A 16659-nucleotide genomic window follows, 5' to 3' on the forward strand; every position below is an offset into this window, starting at 1 on the left:
GAAATTTGTAGCTCCTCTCAGATTCCAGAACTTTCTCTCACCGAAATGTGAGGAAAACGTGTTTTTTAGCCAAATTTTGAGGTTTGCAAAGGATTCTGGGTAGCAGAACCTGGTCAGAGCCCCACAAGTCATCCCATCTTGGATTCCCCTAGGTCTCTAGTTTTCAAAAATACACAGGTTTGGTAGGTTTCCCTAGGTGCCAGCTGAGCTAGAGACCAATATCTACAGGCAGGCACTTTGCAAAAAACACCCCTGTTTTCTTTCAAAAAATGGTATGTGTCCACGTTGCGTTTTGGGGCATTTCTTGTCGCGGGTACTAGGCCTACCCACACAAGTGAGGTATCATTTTTATCGGAAGACTTGGGGGAACGCTGGGTGGAAGGAAATTTGTGGCTCCTCTCTGATTCCAGTACTTTCTGTCACCAAAATGTGAGGAAAATGTGTTTTTTTAAGCCGAATTTTGACGTTTGCAAAGGATTCTGGGTAACAGAACCTGGTCAGAGCCCCACAAGTCACCCCATCTTGGATTCCCCTAGGTCTCTAGTTTTCAGAAATGCACAGGTTTGGTAGGTTTGCCTAGGTGCCGGCTGAGCTAGAGGCCAAAATCTACAGGTAGGCACTTTGCAAAAAACACCTCTGTTTTCTTTCAAAAAATGTGATTTATGCACGTTGCGTTTTGGGGCATTTCCTGTCACGGGCGCTAGGCCTACCCACACAAGTGAGGTATCATTTTTATCGGAAGACTTGGGGGAACGCTGGGTGGAAGGAAATTTGTGGCTCCTCTCTCATTCCAGAACTTTCTGTCATCAAAATGTGAGGAAAATGTGTTTTTTTAAGCCGAATTTTGAGGTTTGCAAAGGATTCTGGGTAACAGAACCTGGTCAGAGCCTCACAAGTCACCCCATCTTGGATTCCCCTAGGTCTCTAGTTTTCAAAAATGCACAGGTTTGGTAGGTTTCCCTAGGTGCCGGCTGAGCTAGAGGCCAAAATCTACAATCAGGCCCTTTGCAAAAAACACCTCTGTTTTCTTTCAAAAAATGGGATGTGTCCACGTTGCGTTTTGGGGCATTTCTTGTCGCGGGTACTAGGCCTACCCACACAAGTGAGGTATCGTTTTTATCGGGAGACTTGGGGGAACGCTAGGTGGAAGGAAATTTGTAGCTCCTCTCAGATTCCAGAACTTTCTCTCACCGAAATGTGAGGAAAACGTGTTTTTTAGCCAAATTTTGAGGTTTGCAAATGATTCTGGGTAACAGAACCTGGTCAGAGCCCCACAAGTCATCCCATCTTGGATTCCCCTAGGTCTCTAGTTTTCAAAAATACACAGGTTTGGTAGGTTTCCCTAGGTGCCGGCTGAGCTAGAGGCCAAAATCTACAGGTAGGCACTTTGCAAAAAACACCTCTGTTTTCTTTCAAAAAATGTGATTTGTGCACGTTGCGTTTTGGGGCATTTCCTGTCGCGGGCGCTAGGCCTACCCACACAAGTGAGGTATCATTTTTATCGGAAGACTTGGGGGAACGCTGGGTGGAAGGAAATTTGTGGCTCCTCTCTGATTCCAGAACTTTCTGTAACCAAAATGTGAGGAAAATGTGTTTTTTTAAGCTGAATTTTAAGGTGTGCAAAGGATTCTGGGTAACAGAACCTGGTCAGAGCCCCACAAGTCACCCCATCTTGGATTCCCCTAGGTCTCTAGTTTTCAGAAATGCACAGGTTTGGTAGGTTTCCCTAGGTGCCGGCTGAGCTAGAGGCCAAAATCTACAAGTAGGCACTTTGTAAAAAACACCTGTTTTCTTTCAAAAAATGTGATTTGTACACGTTGCGTTTTGGGGCATTTCCTGTCGCGGGCGCTAGGCCTACCCACACAAGTGAGGTATCATTTTTATCGGAAGACTTGGGGGAACGCTGGGTGGAAGGAAATTTGTGGCTCCTCTCTGATTCCAGAACTTTCTGTCACCAAAATGTGAGGAAAATGTGTTTTTTTAAGCCGAATTTTGAGGTTTGCAAAGGATTCTGGGTAACAGAACCTGGTCAGAGCCCCACAAGTCACCCCATCTTGGATTCCACTAGGTCTCTAGTTTTCAGAAATGCACAGGTTTCCTAGGTTTCCCTAGGTGCCGGCTGAGCTAGAGGCCAAAATCTACAGGTAGGCACTTTGCAAAAAACACCTCTGTTTTCTTTCAAAAAATGTGATTTGTGCACGTTGCGTTTTGGGGCATTTCCTGTCGCGGGCGCTAGGCCTACCCACACAAGTGAGGTATCATTTTTATCGGAAGACTTGGGGGAACGCTTGGTGGAAGGAAATTTGTGGCTCCTCTCTTATTCCAGAACTTTCTGTAACCAAAATGTGAGGAAAATGTGTTTTTTTAAGCCGAATTTTGAGGTTTGCAAAGGATTCTGGGTAACAGAACCTGGTCAGAGCCTCACAAGTCACCCCATCTTGGATTCCCCTAGGTCTCTAGTTTTCAAAAATGCACAGGTTTGGTAGGTTTCCCTAGGTGCCGGCTGAGCTAGAGGCCAAAATCTACAGGCAGACACTTTGCAAAAAACACCTCTGTTTTCTTTCTCAAAATGGGATGTGTCCACGTTGCGTTTTGGGGCATTTCTTGTCGCGGGTACTAGGCCTACCCACACAAGTGAGGTATCATTTTTATCGGGAGACTTGGGGGAACGCTAGGTGGAAGGAAATTTGTAGCTCCTCTCAGATTCCAGAACTTTCTCTCACCGAAATGTGAGGAAAACGTGTTTTTTAGCCAAATTTTGAGGTTTGCAAAGGATTCTGGGTAGCAGAACCTGGTCAGAGCCCCACAAGTCATCCCATCTTGGATTCCCCTAGGTCTCTAGTTTTCAAAAATACACAGGTTTGGTAGGTTTCCCTAGGTGCCAGCTGAGCTAGAGACCAATATCTACAGGCAGGCACTTTGCAAAAAACACCCCTGTTTTCTTTCAAAAAATGGTATGTGTCCACGTTGCGTTTTGGGGCATTTCTTGTCGCGGGTACTAGGCCTACCCACACAAGTGAGGTATCATTTTTATCGGAAGACTTGGGGGAACGCTGGGTGGAAGGAAATTTGTGGCTCCTCTCTGATTCCAGTACTTTCTGTCACCAAAATGTGAGGAAAATGTGTTTTTTTAAGCCGAATTTTGACGTTTGCAAAGGATTCTGGGTAACAGAACCTGGTCAGAGCCCCACAAGTCACCCCATCTTGGATTCCCCTAGGTCTCTAGTTTTCAGAAATGCACAGGTTTGGTAGGTTTGCCTAGGTGCCGGCTGAGCTAGAGGCCAAAATCTACAGGTAGGCACTTTGCAAAAAACACCTCTGTTTTCTTTAAAAAAATGTGATTTATGCACGTTGCGTTTTGGGGCATTTCCTGTCACGGGCGCTAGGCCTACCCACACAAGTGAGGTATCATTTTTATCGGAAGACTTGGGGGAACGCTGGGTGGAAGGAAATTTGTGGCTCCTCTCTCATTCCAGAACTTTCTGTCATCAAAATGTGAGGAAAATGTGTTTTTTTAAGCCGAATTTTGAGGTTTGCAAAGGATTCTGGGTAACAGAACCTGGTCAGAGCCTCACAAGTCACCCCATCTTGGATTCCCCTAGGTCTCTAGTTTTCAAAAATGCACAGGTTTGGTAGGTTTCCCTAGGTGCCGGCTGAGCTAGAGGCCAAAATCTACAGGCAGGCCCTTTGCAAAAAACACCTCTGTTTTCTTTCAAAAAATGGGATGTGTCCACGTTGCGTTTTGGGGCATTTCTTGTCGCGGGTACTAGGCCTACCCACACAAGTGAGGTATCGTTTTTATCGGGAGACTTGGGGGAACGCTAGGTGGAAGGAAATTTGTAGCTCCTCTCAGATTCCAGAACTTTCTCTCACCGAAATGTGAGGAAAACGTGTTTTTTAGCCAAATTTTGAGGTTTGCAAATGATTCTGGGTAACAGAACCTGGTCAGAGCCCCACAAGTCATCCCATCTTGGATTCCCCTAGGTCTCTAGTTTTCAAAAATACACAGGTTTGGTAGGTTTCCCTAGGTGCCGGCTGAGCTAGAGGCCAAAATCTACAGGTAGGCACTTTGCAAAAAACACCTCTGTTTTCTTTCAAAAAATGTGATTTGTGCACGTTGCGTTTTGGGGCATTTCCTGTCGCGGGCGCTAGGCCTACCCACACAAGTGAGGTATCATTTTTATCGGAAGACTTGGGGGAACGCTGGGTGGAAGGAAATTTGTGGCTCCTCTCTGATTCCAGAACTTTCTGTAACCAAAATGTGAGGAAAATGTGTTTTTTTAAGCTGAATTTTAAGGTGTGCAAAGGATTCTGGGTAACAGAACCTGGTCAGAGCCCCACAAGTCACCCCATCTTGGATTCCCCTAGGTCTCTAGTTTTCAGAAATGCACAGGTTTGGTAGGTTTCCCTAGGTGCCGGCTGAGCTAGAGGCCAAAATCTACAGGTAGGCACTTTGCAAAAACACCTGTTTTCTTTCAAAAAATGTGATTTGTACACGTTGCGTTTTGGGGCATTTCCTGTCGCGGGCGCTAGGCCTACCCACACAAGTGAGGTATCATTTTTATCGGAAGACTTGGGGGAACGCTGGGTGGAAGGAAATTTGTGGCTCCTCTCTGATTCCAGAACTTTCTGTCACCAAAATGTGAGGAAAATGTGTTTTTTTAAGCCGAATTTTGAGGTTTGCAAAGGATTCTGGGTAACAGAACCTGGTCAGAGCCTCACAAGTCACCCCATCTTGGATTCCACTAGGTCCCTAGTTTTAAAAAATGCACAGGTTTGGTAGGTTTCCCTAGGTACCGGCTGAGCGCGGGTACTAGGCCTACCCACACAAGTGAGGTATCATTTTTATCGGGAGATTTGGGGGAACGCTGGGTGGAAGGAAATTTGTGGCTCTTCTCAGATTCCAGAACTTTCTGTCACCGAAATGTGAGTAAAATGTGTTTTTTTAGCTAAATGTTGAGGTTTTCAAAGGATTCTGGGTAACAGAACCTGGTCAGAGCCCCACAAGTCACCGCATCTTGGATTCCCCTAAGTCTCTAGTTTTCAAAAATGCACAGGTTTGGTAGGTTTCCCTAGGTGCCGGCTGAGCTACAGGCCAAAATCTACAGGCAGGCACTTTGCAAAAAACACCTCTGTTTTCTTTCAGAAAATGGGATGTGTCCACGTTGCGTTTTGGGGCATTTCTTGTCGCGGGTACTAGGCCTACCCACACAAGTGAGGTATCATTTTTATCGGGAGACTTGAGGGAACGCTATGTGGAAGGAAATTTGTAGCTCCTCTCAGATTCCAGAACTTTCTCTCACCGAAATGTGAGGAAAACTTGTTTTTAGCCAAATTTTGAGGTTTGCAAAGGATTCTGGGTAACAGAACCTTGTCAGAGCCCCACAAGTCATCCCATCTTGGATTCCCCTAGGTCTCTAGTTTTCAAAAATACACAGGTTTGGTAGGTTTCCCTAGGTGCCAGCTGAGCTAGAGGCCAAAATCTACAGGCAGGCACTTTGCAAAAAACACCCCTGTTTTCTTTCAAAAAATGGAATGTGTCCATGTTGCGTTTTGGGGCATTTCTTGTCGCGGGTACTAGGCCTACCCACACAAGTGAGGTATAATTTTTATCGGGAGACTTGGGCGAACGCTGGGTGGAAGGAAATTTATGGCTCCTCTCTGATTCCAGAACTTTCTGTCACCAAAATGTGAGGAAAATGTGTTTTATTAAGCTGAATTTTGAGGTTTGCAAAGGATTCTGGGTAACAGAACCTGGTCAGAGCCCCACAAGTCACCCCATCTTGGATTCCCCTAGGTCTCTAGTTTTCAGAAATGCACAGGTTTGGTAGGTTTCCCTAGGTGCCGGCTAAGCTAGAGGCCAAAATCTACAGGTAGGCACTTTGCAAAAAACACCTCTGTTTTCTTTCAAAAAATGTGATTTATGCACGTTGCGTTTTGGGGCATTTCCTGTCGCGGGCGCTAGGCCTACCCACACAAGTGAGGTATCATTTTTATCGGAAGACTTGGGGGAACGCTGGGTGGAAGGAAATTTGTGGCTCCTCTCTGATTCCAGAACTTTCTGTCATCAAAATGTGAGGAAAATGTGTTTTTTAAGCCGAATTTTGAGGTTTGCAAAGGATTCTGGGTAACAGAACCTGGTCAGAGCCTCACAAGTCACCCCATCTTGGATTCCCCTAGGTCTCTAGTTTTCAGAAATGCACAGGTTTGGTAGGTTTCCCTAGGTGCCGGCTGAGCTAGAGGCCAAAATCTACAGGCAGGCACTTTGCAAAAAACACCTGTTTTCTTTCAAAAAATGTGATTTGTACACGTTGCGTTTTGGGGCATTTCCTGTCGCGGGCGCTAGGCCTACCCACACAAGTGAGGTATCATTTTTATCGGAAGACTTGGGGGAACGCTGGGTGGAAGGAAATTTGTGGCTCCTCTCTGATTCCAGAACTTTCTGTCACCAAAATGTGAGGAAAATGTGTTTTTTTAAGCCGAATTTTGAGGTTTGCAAAGGATTCTGGGTAACAGAACCTGGTCAGAGCCTCACAAGTCACCCCATCTTGGATTCCACTAGGTCCCTAGTTTTAAAAAATGCACAGGTTTGGTAGGTTTCCCTAGGTACCGGCTGAGCGCGGGTACTAGGCCTACCCACACAAGTGAGGTATCATTTTTATCGGGAGATTTGGGGGAACGCTGGGTGGAAGGAAATTTGTGGCTCTTCTCAGATTCCAGAACTTTCTGTCACCGAAATGTGAGTAAAATGTGTTTTTTTAGCTAAATGTTGAGGTTTTCAAAGGATTCTGGGTAACAGAACCTGGTCAGAGCCCCACAAGTCACCGCATCTTGGATTCCCCTAAGTCTCTAGTTTTCAAAAATGCACAGGTTTGGTAGGTTTCCCTAGGTGCTGGCTGAGCTACAGGCCAAAATCTACAGGCAGGCACTTTGCAAAAAACACCTCTGTTTTCTTTCAGAAAATGGGGTGTCCACGTTGCGTTTTGGGGCATTTCTTGTCGCGGGTACTAGGCCTACCCACACAAGTGAGGTATCATTTTTATCGGGAGACTTGGGGGAACGCTAGGTGGAAGGAAATTTGTAGCTCCTCTCAGATTCCAGAACTTTCTCTCACCGAAATGTGAGGAAAACTTGTTTTTTAGCCAAATTTTGAGGTTTGCAAAGGATTCTGGGTAACAGAACCTTGACATAGCCCCACAAGTCATCCCATCTTGGATTCCCCTAGGTCTCTAGTTTTCAAAAATACACAGGTTTGGTAGGTTTCCCTAGGTGCCAGCTGAGCTAGAGGCCAAAATCTACAGGCAGGCACTTTGCAAAAAACACCCCTGTTTTCTTTCAAAAAATGGAATGTGTCCATGTTGCGTTTTGGGGCATTTCTTGTCACGGGTACTAGGCCTACCCACACAAGTGAGGTATCATTTTTATCGGGAGACTTGGGCGAACGCTGGGTGGAAGGAAATTTGTGGCTCCTCTCTGATTCCAGAACTTTCTGTCACCAAAATGTGAGGAAAATGTGTTTTTTTAAGCCGAATTTTGAGGTTTGCAAAGAATTCTGGGTAACAGAACCTGGTCAGAGCCCCACAAGTCACCCCATCTTGGATTCCACTAGGTCTCTAGTTTTCAGAAATGCACAGGTTTCCTAGGTTTCCCTAGGTGCCGGCTGAGCTAGAGGCCAAAATCTACAGGTAGGCACTTTGCAAAAAACACCTCTGTTTTCTTTCAAAAAATGTGATTTGTGCACGTTGCGTTTTGGGGCATTTCCTGTCGCGGGCGCTAGGCCTACCCACACAAGTGAGGTATCATTTTTATCGGAAGACTTGGGGGAACGCTTGGTGGAAGGAAATTTGTGGCTCCTCTCTTATTCCAGAACTTTCTGTAACCAAAATGTGAGGAAAATGTGTTTTTTTAAGCTGAATTTTGAGGTTTGCAAAGGATTCTGGGTAACAGAACCTGGTCAGAGCCTCACAAGTCACCCCATCTTGGATTCCCCTAGGTCTCTAGTTTTCAAAAATGCACAGGTTTGGTAGGTTTCCCTAGGTGCCGGCTGAGCTAGAGGCCAAAATCTACAGGCAGGCACTTTGCAAAAAACACCTCTGTTTTCTTTCTCAAAATGGGATGTGTCCACGTTGCGTTTTGGGGCATTTCTTGTCGCGGGTACTAGGCCTACCCACACAAGTGAGGTATCATTTTTATCGGGAGACTTGGGGGAACGCTAGGTGGAAGGAAATTTGTAGCTCCTCTCAGATTCCAGAACTTTCTCTCACCGAAATGTGAGGAAAACGTGTTTTTTAGCCAAATTTTGAGGTTTGCAAAGGATTCTGGGTAGCAGAACCTGGTCAGAGCCCCACAAGTCATCCCATCTTGGATTCCCCTAGGTCTCTAGTTTTCAAAAATACACAGGTTTGGTAGGTTTCCCTAGGTGCCAGCTGAGCTAGAGACCAATATCTACAGGCAGGCACTTTGCAAAAAACACCCCTGTTTTCTTTCAAAAAATGGTATGTGTCCACGTTGCGTTTTGGGGCATTTCTTGTCGCGGGTACTAGGCCTACCCACACAAGTGAGGTATCATTTTTATCGGAAGACTTGGGGGAACGCTGGGTGGAAGGAAATTTGTGGCTCCTCTCTGATTCCAGTACTTTCTGTCACCAAAATGTGAGGAAAATGTGTTTTTTTAAGCCGAATTTTGACGTTTGCAAAGGATTCTGGGTAACAGAACCTGGTCAGAGCCCCACAAGTCACCCCATCTTGGATTCCCCTAGGTCTCTAGTTTTCAGAAATGCACAGGTTTGGTAGGTTTGCCTAGGTGCCGGCTGAGCTAGAGGCCAAAATCTACAGGTAGGCACTTTGCAAAAAACACCTCTGTTTTCTTTCAAAAAATGTGATTTATGCACGTTGCGTTTTGGGGCATTTCCTGTCACGGGCGCTAGGCCTACCCACACAAGTGAGGTATCATTTTTATCGGAAGACTTGGGGGAACGCTGGGTGGAAGGAAATTTGTGGCTCCTCTCTCATTCCAGAACTTTCTGTCATCAAAATGTGAGGAAAATGTGTTTTTTTAAGCCGAATTTTGAGGTTTGCAAAGGATTCTGGGTAACAGAACCTGGTCAGAGCCTCACAAGTCACCCCATCTTGGATTCCCCTAGGTCTCTAGTTTTCAAAAATGCACAGGTTTGGTAGGTTTCCCTAGGTGCCGGCTGAGCTAGAGGCCAAAATCTACAGGCAGGCACTTTGCAAAAAACACCTCTGTTTTCTTTCAAAAAATGGGATGTGTCAACGTTGCGTTTTGGGGCATTTCTTGTCGCGGGTACTAGGCCTACCCACACAAGTGAGGTATCGTTTTTATCGGGAGACTTGGGGGAACGCTAGGTGGAAGGAAATTTGTAGCTCCTCTCAGATTCCAGAACTTTCTCTCACCGAAATGTGAGGAAAACGTGTTTTTTAGCCAAATTTTGAGGTTTGCAAATGATTCTGGGTAACAGAACCTGGTCAGAGCCCCACAAGTCATCCCATCTTGGATTCCCCTAGGTCTCTAGTTTTCAAAAATACACAGGTTTGGTAGGTTTCCCTAGGTGCCGGCTGAGCTAGAGGCCAAAATCTACAGGTAGGCACTTTGCAAAAAACACCTCTGTTTTCTTTCAAAAAATGTGATTTGTGCACGTTGCGTTTTGGGGCATTTCCTGTCGCGGGCGCTAGGCCTACCCACACAAGTGAGGTATCATTTTTATCGGAAGACTTGGGGGAACGCTGGGTGGTAGGAAATTTGTGGCTCCTCTCTGATTCCAGAACTTTCTGTAACCAAAATGTGAGGAAAATGTGTTTTTTTAAGCTGAATTTTAAGGTGTGCAAAGGATTCTGGGTAACAGAACCTGGTCAGAGCCCCACAAGTCACCCCATCTTGGATTCCCCTAGGTCTCTAGTTTTCAGAAATGCACAGGTTTGGTAGGTTTCCCTAGGTGCCGGCTGAGCTAGAGGCCAAAATCTACAGGTAGGCACTTTGCAAAAAACACCTGTTTTCTTTCAAAAAATGTGATTTGTACACGTTGCGTTTTGGGGCATTTCCTGTCGCGGGCGCTAGGCCTACCCACACAAGTGAGGTATCATTTTTATCGGAAGACTTGGGGGAACGCTGGGTGGAAGGAAATTTGTGGCTCCTCTCTGATTCCAGAACTTTCTGTCACCAAAATGTGAGGAAAATGTGTTTTTTTAAGCCGAATTTTGAGGTTTGCAAAGGATTCTGGGTAACAGAACCTGGTCAGAGCCTCACAAGTCACCCCATCTTGGATTCCACTAGGTCCCTAGTTTTAAAAAATGCACAGGTTTGGTAGGTTTCCCTAGGTACCGGCTGAGCGCGGGTACTAGGCCTACCCACACAAGTGAGGTATCATTTTTATCGGGAGATTTGGGGGAACGCTGGGTGGAAGGAAATTTGTGGCTCTTCTCAGATTCCAGAACTTTCTGTCACCGAAATGTGAGTAAAATGTGTTTTTTTAGCTAAATGTTGAGGTTTTCAAAGGATTCTGGGTAACAGAACCTGGTCAGAGCCCCACAAGTCACCGCATCTTGGATTCCCCTAAGTCTCTAGTTTTCAAAAATGCACAGGTTTGGTAGGTTTCCCTAGGTGCCGGCTGAGCTACAGGCCAAAATCTACAGGCAGGCACTTTGCAAAAAACACCTCTGTTTTCTTTCAGAAAATGGGATGTGTCCACGTTGCGTTTTGGGGCATTTCTTGTCGCGGGTACTAGGACTACCCACACAAGTGAGGTATCATTTTTATCGGGAGACTTGAGGGAACGCTATGTGGAAGGAAATTTGTAGCTCCTCTCAGATTCCAGAACTTTCTCTCACCGAAATGTGAGGAAAACTTGTTTTTAGCCAAATTTTGAGGTTTGCAAAGGATTCTGGGTAACAGAACCTTGTCAGAGCCCCACAAGTCATCCCATCTTGGATTCCCCTAGGTCTCTAGTTTTCAAAAATACACAGGTTTGGTAGGTTTCCCTAGGTGCCAGCTGAGCTAGAGGCCAAAATCTACAGGCAGGCACTTTGCAAAAAACACCCCTGTTTTCTTTCAAAAAATGGAATGTGTCCATGTTGCGTTTTGGGGCATTTCTTGTCGCGGGTACTAGGCCTACCCACACAAGTGAGGTATAATTTTTATCGGGAGACTTGGGCGAACGCTGGGTGGAAGGTAATTTGTGGCTCCTCTCTGATTCCAGAACTTTCTGTCACCGAAATGTGAGGAAAACGTGTTTTATTAAGCTGAATTTTGAGGTTTGCAAAGGATTCTGGGTAACAGAACCTGGTCAGAGCCCCACAAGTCACCCCATCTTGGATTCCCCTAGGTCTCTAGTTTTCAGAAATGCACAGGTTTGGTAGGTTTCCCTAGGTGCCGGCTAAGCTAGAGGCCAAAATCTACAGGTAGGCACTTTGCAAAAAACACCTCTGTTTTCTTTCAAAAAATGTGATTTATGCACGTTGCGTTTTGGGGCATTTCCTGTCGCGGGCGCTAGGCCTACCCACACAAGTGAGGTATCATTTTTATCGGAAGACTTGGGGGAACGCTGGGTGGAAGGAAATTTGTGGCTCCTCTCTGATTCCAGAACTTTCTGTCATCAAAATGTGAGGAAAATGTGTTTTTTAAGCCGAATTTTGAGGTTTGCAAAGGATTCTGGGTAACAGAACCTGGTCAGAGCCTCACAAGTCACCCCATCTTGGATTCCCCTAGGTCTCTAGTTTTCAGAAATGCACAGGTTTGGTAGGTTTCCCTAGGTGCCGGCTGAGCTAGAGGCCAAAATCTACAGGTAGGCACTTTGCAAAAAACACCTGTTTTCTTTCAAAAAATGTGATTTGTACACGTTGCGTTTTGGGGCATTTCCTGTCGCGGGCGCTAGGCCTACCCACACAAGTGAGGTATCATTTTTATCGGAAGACTTGGGGGAACGCTGGGTGGAAGGAAATTTGTGGCTCCTCTCTGATTCCAGTACTTTCTGTCACCAAAATGTGAGGAAAATGTGTTTTTTTAAGCCGAATTTTGACGTTTGCAAAGGATTCTGGGTAACAGAACCTGGTCAGAGCCCCACAAGTCACCCCATCTTGGATTCCCCTAGGTCTCTAGTTTTCAGAAATGCACAGGTTTGGTAGGTTTGCCTAGGTGCCGGCTGAGCTAGAGGCCAAAATCTACAGGTAGGCACTTTGCAAAAAACACCTCTGTTTTCTTTCAAAAAATGTGATTTATGCACGTTGCGTTTTGGGGCATTTCCTGTCACGGGCGCTAGGCCTACCCACACAAGTGAGGTATCATTTTTATCGGAAGACTTGGGGGAACGCTGGGTGGAAGGAAATTTGTGGCTCCTCTCTCATTCCAGAACTTTCTGTCATCAAAATGTGAGGAAAATGTGTTTTTTTAAGCCGAATTTTGAGGTTTGCAAAGGATTCTGGGTAACAGAACCTGGTCAGAGCCTCACAAGTCACCCCATCTTGGATTGCCCTAGGTCTCTAGTTTTCAAAAATGCACAGGTTTGGTAGGTTTCCCTAGGTGCCGGCTGAGCTAGAGGCCAAAATCTACAGGCAGGCACTTTGCAAAAAACACCTCTGTTTTCTTTCAAAAAATGGGATGTGTCAACGTTGCGTTTTGGGGCATTTCTTGTCGCGGGTACTAGGCCTACCCACACAAGTGAGGTATCGTTTTTATCGGGAGACTTGGGGGAACGCTAGGTGGAAGGAAATTTGTAGCTCCTCTCAGATTCCAGAACTTTCTCTCACCGAAATGTGAGGAAAACGTGTTTTTTAGCCAAATTTTGAGGTTTGCAAATGATTCTTGGTAACAGAACCTGGTCAGAGCCCCACAAGTCATCCCATCTTGGATTCCCCTAGGTCTCTAGTTTTCAAAAATACACAGGTTTGGTAGGTTTCCCTAGGTGCCGGCTGAGCTAGAGGCCAAAATCTACAGGTAGGCACTTTGCAAAAAACACCTCTGTTTTCTTTCAAAAAATGTGATTTGTGCACGTTGCGTTTTGGGGCATTTCCTGTCGCGGGCGCTAGGCCTACCCACACAAGTGAGGTATCATTTTTATCGGAAGACTTGGGGGAACGCTGGGTGGTAGGAAATTTGTGGCTCCTCTCTGATTCCAGAACTTTCTGTAACCAAAATGTGAGGAAAATGTGTTTTTTTAAGCTGAATTTTAAGGTGTGCAAAGGATTCTGGGTAACAGAACCTGGTCAGAGCCCCACAAGTCACCCCATCTTGGATTCCCCTAGGTCTCTAGTTTTCAGAAATGCACAGGTTTGGTAGGTTTCCCTAGGTGCTGGCTGAGCTAGAGGCCAAAATCTACAGGTAGGCACTTTGCAAAAAACACCTGTTTTCTTTCAAAAAATGTGATTTGTACACGTTGCGTTTTGGGGCATTTCCTGTCGCGGGCGCTAGGCCTACCCACACAAGTGAGGTATCATTTTTATCGGAAGACTTGGGGGAACGCTGGGTGGAAGGAAATTTGTGGCTCCTCTCTGATTCCAGAACTTTCTGTCACCAAAATGTGAGGAAAATGTGTTTTTTTAAGCCGAATTTTGAGGTTTGCAAAGGATTCTGGGTAACAGAACCTGGTCAGAGCCTCACAAGTCACCCCATCTTGGATTCCACTAGGTCCCTAGTTTTAAAAAATGCACAGGTTTGGTAGGTTTCCCTAGGTACCGGCTGAGCGCGGGTACTAGGCCTACCCACACAAGTGAGGTATCATTTTTATCGGGAGATTTGGGGGAACGCTGGGTGGAAGGAAATTTGTGGCTCTTCTCAGATTCCAGAACTTTCTGTCACCGAAATGTGAGTAAAATGTGTTTTTTTAGCTAAATGTTGAGGTTTTCAAAGGATTCTGGGTAACAGAACCTGGTCAGAGCCCCACAAGTCACCGTATCTTGGATTCCCCTAAGTCTCTAGTTTTCAAAAATGCACAGGTTTGGTAGGTTTCCCTAGGTGCCGGCTGAGCTACAGGCCAAAATCTACAGGCAGGCACTTTGCAAAAAACACCTCTGTTTTCTTTCAGAAAATGGGATGTGTCCACGTTGCGTTTTGGGGCATTTCTTGTCGCGGGTACTAGGCCTACCCACACAAGTGAGGTATCATTTTTATCGGGAGACTTGAGGGAACGCTATGTGGAAGGAAATTTGTAGCTCCTCTCAGATTCCAGAACTTTCTCTCACCGAAATGTGAGGAAAACTTGTTTTTAGCCAAATTTTGAGGTTTGCAAAGGATTCTGGGTAACAGAACCTTGTCAGAGCCCCACAAGTCATCCCATCTTGGATTCCCCTAGGTCTCTAGTTTTCAAAAATACACAGGTTTGGTAGGTTTCCCTAGGTGCCAGCTGAGCTAGAGGCCAAAATCTACAGGCAGGCACTTTGCAAAAAACACCCCTGTTTTCTTTCAAAAAATGGAATGTGTCCATGTTGCGTTTTGGGGCATTTCTTGTCGCGGGTACTAGGCCTACCCACACAAGTGAGGTATAATTTTTATCGGGAGACTTGGGCGAACGCTGGGTGGAAGGTAATTTGTGGCTCCTCTCTGATTCCAGAACTTTCTGTCACCGAAATGTGAGGAAAACGTGTTTTATTAAGCTGAATTTTGAGGTTTGCAAAGGATTCTGGGTAACAGAACCTGGTCAGAGCCCCACAAGTCACCCCATCTTGGATTCCCCTAGGTCTCTAGTTTTCAGAAATGCACAGGTTTGGTAGGTTTCCCTAGGTGCCGGCTAAGCTAGAGGCCAAAATCTACAGGTAGGCACTTTGCAAAAAACACCTCTGTTTTCTTTCAAAAAATGTGATTTATGCACGTTGCGTTTTGGGGCATTTCCTGTCGCGGGCGCTAGGCCTACCCACACAAGTGAGGTATCATTTTTATCGGAAGACTTGGGGGAACGCTGGGTGGAAGGAAATTTGTGGCTCCTCTCTGATTCCAGAACTTTCTGTCATCAAAATGTGAGGAAAATGTGTTTTTTAAGCCGAATTTTGAGGTTTGCAAAGGATTCTGGGTAACAGAACCTGGTCAGAGCCTCACAAGTCACCCCATCTTGGATTCCCCTAGGTCTCTAGTTTTCAGAAATGCACAGGTTTGGTAGGTTTCCCTAGGTGCCGGCTGAGCTAGAGGCCAAAATCTACAGGTAGGCACTTTGCAAAAAACACCTGTTTTCTTTCAAAAAATGTGATTTGTACACGTTGCGTTTTGGGGCATTTCCTGTCGCGGGCGCTAGGCCTACCCACACAAGTGAGGTATCATTTTTATCGGAAGACTTGGGGGAACGCTGGGTGGAAGGAAATTTGTGGCTCCTCTCTGATTCCAGAACTTTCTGTCACCAAAATGTGAGGAAAATGTGTTTTTTTAAGCCGAATTTTGAGGTTTGCAAAGGATTCTGGGTAACAGAACCTGGTCAGAGCCTCACAAGTCACCCCATCTTGGATTCCACTAGGTCCCTAGTTTTAAAAAATGCACAGGTTTGGTAGGTTTCCCTAGGTACCGGCTGAGCGCGGGTACTAGGCCTACCCACACAAGTGAGGTATCATTTTTATCGGGAGATTTGGGGGAACGCTGGGTGGAAGGAAATTTGTGGCTCTTCTCAGATTCCAGAACTTTCTGTCACCGAAATGTGAGTAAAATGTGTTTTTTTAGCTAAATGTTGAGGTTTTCAAAGGATTCTGGGTAACAGAACCTGGTCAGAGCCCCACAAGTCACCGCATCTTGGATTCCCCTAAGTCTCTAGTTTTCAAAAATGCACAGGTTTGGTAGGTTTCCCTAGGTGCTGGCTGAGCTACAGGCCAAAATCTACAGGCAGGCACTTTGCAAAAAACACCTCTGTTTTCTTTCAGAAAATGGGGTGTCCACGTTGCGTTTTGGGGCATTTCTTGTCGCGGGTACTAGGCCTACCCACACAAGTGAGGTATCATTTTTATCGGGAGACTTGGGGGAACGCTAGGTGGAAGGAAATTTGTAGCTCCTCTCAGATTCCAGAACTTTCTCTCACCGAAATGTGAGGAAAACTTGTTTTTTAGCCAAATTTTGAGGTTTGCAAAGGATTCTGGGTAACAGAACCTTGTCAGAGCCCCACAAGTCATCCCATCTTGGATTCCCCTAGGTCTCTAGTTTTCAAAAATACACAGGTTTGGTAGGTTTCCCTAGGTGCCAGCTGAGCTAGAGGCCAAAATCTACAGGCAGGCACTTTGCAAAAAACACCCCTGTTTTCTTTCAAAAAATGGAATGTGTCCATGTTGCGTTTTGGGGCATTTCTTGTCACGGGTACTAGGCCTACCCACACAAGTGAGGTATCATTTTTATCGGGAGACTTGGGCGAACGCTGGGTGGAAGGAAATTTGTGGCTCCTCTCTGATTCCAGAACTTTCTGTCACCAAAATGTGAGGAAAATGTGTTTTTTTAAGCCGAATTTTGAGGTTTGCAAAGAATTCTGGGTAACAGAACCTGGTCAGAGCCCCACAAGTCACCCCATCTTGGATTCCACTAGGTCTCTAGTTTTCAGAAATGCACAGGTTTCCTAGGTTTCCCTAGGTGCCGGCTGAGCTAGAGGCCAAAATCTACAGGTAGGCACTTTGCAAAAAACACCTCTGTTTTCTTTCAAAAAATGTGATTTGTGCACGTTGCGTTTTGGGGCATTTCCTGTCGCGGGC

Source organism: Pleurodeles waltl, chromosome 7 (genome assembly GCF_031143425.1).
Source record: "Pleurodeles waltl isolate 20211129_DDA chromosome 7, aPleWal1.hap1.20221129, whole genome shotgun sequence".
Lineage (NCBI taxonomy): Eukaryota > Metazoa > Chordata > Amphibia > Caudata > Salamandridae > Pleurodeles > Pleurodeles waltl.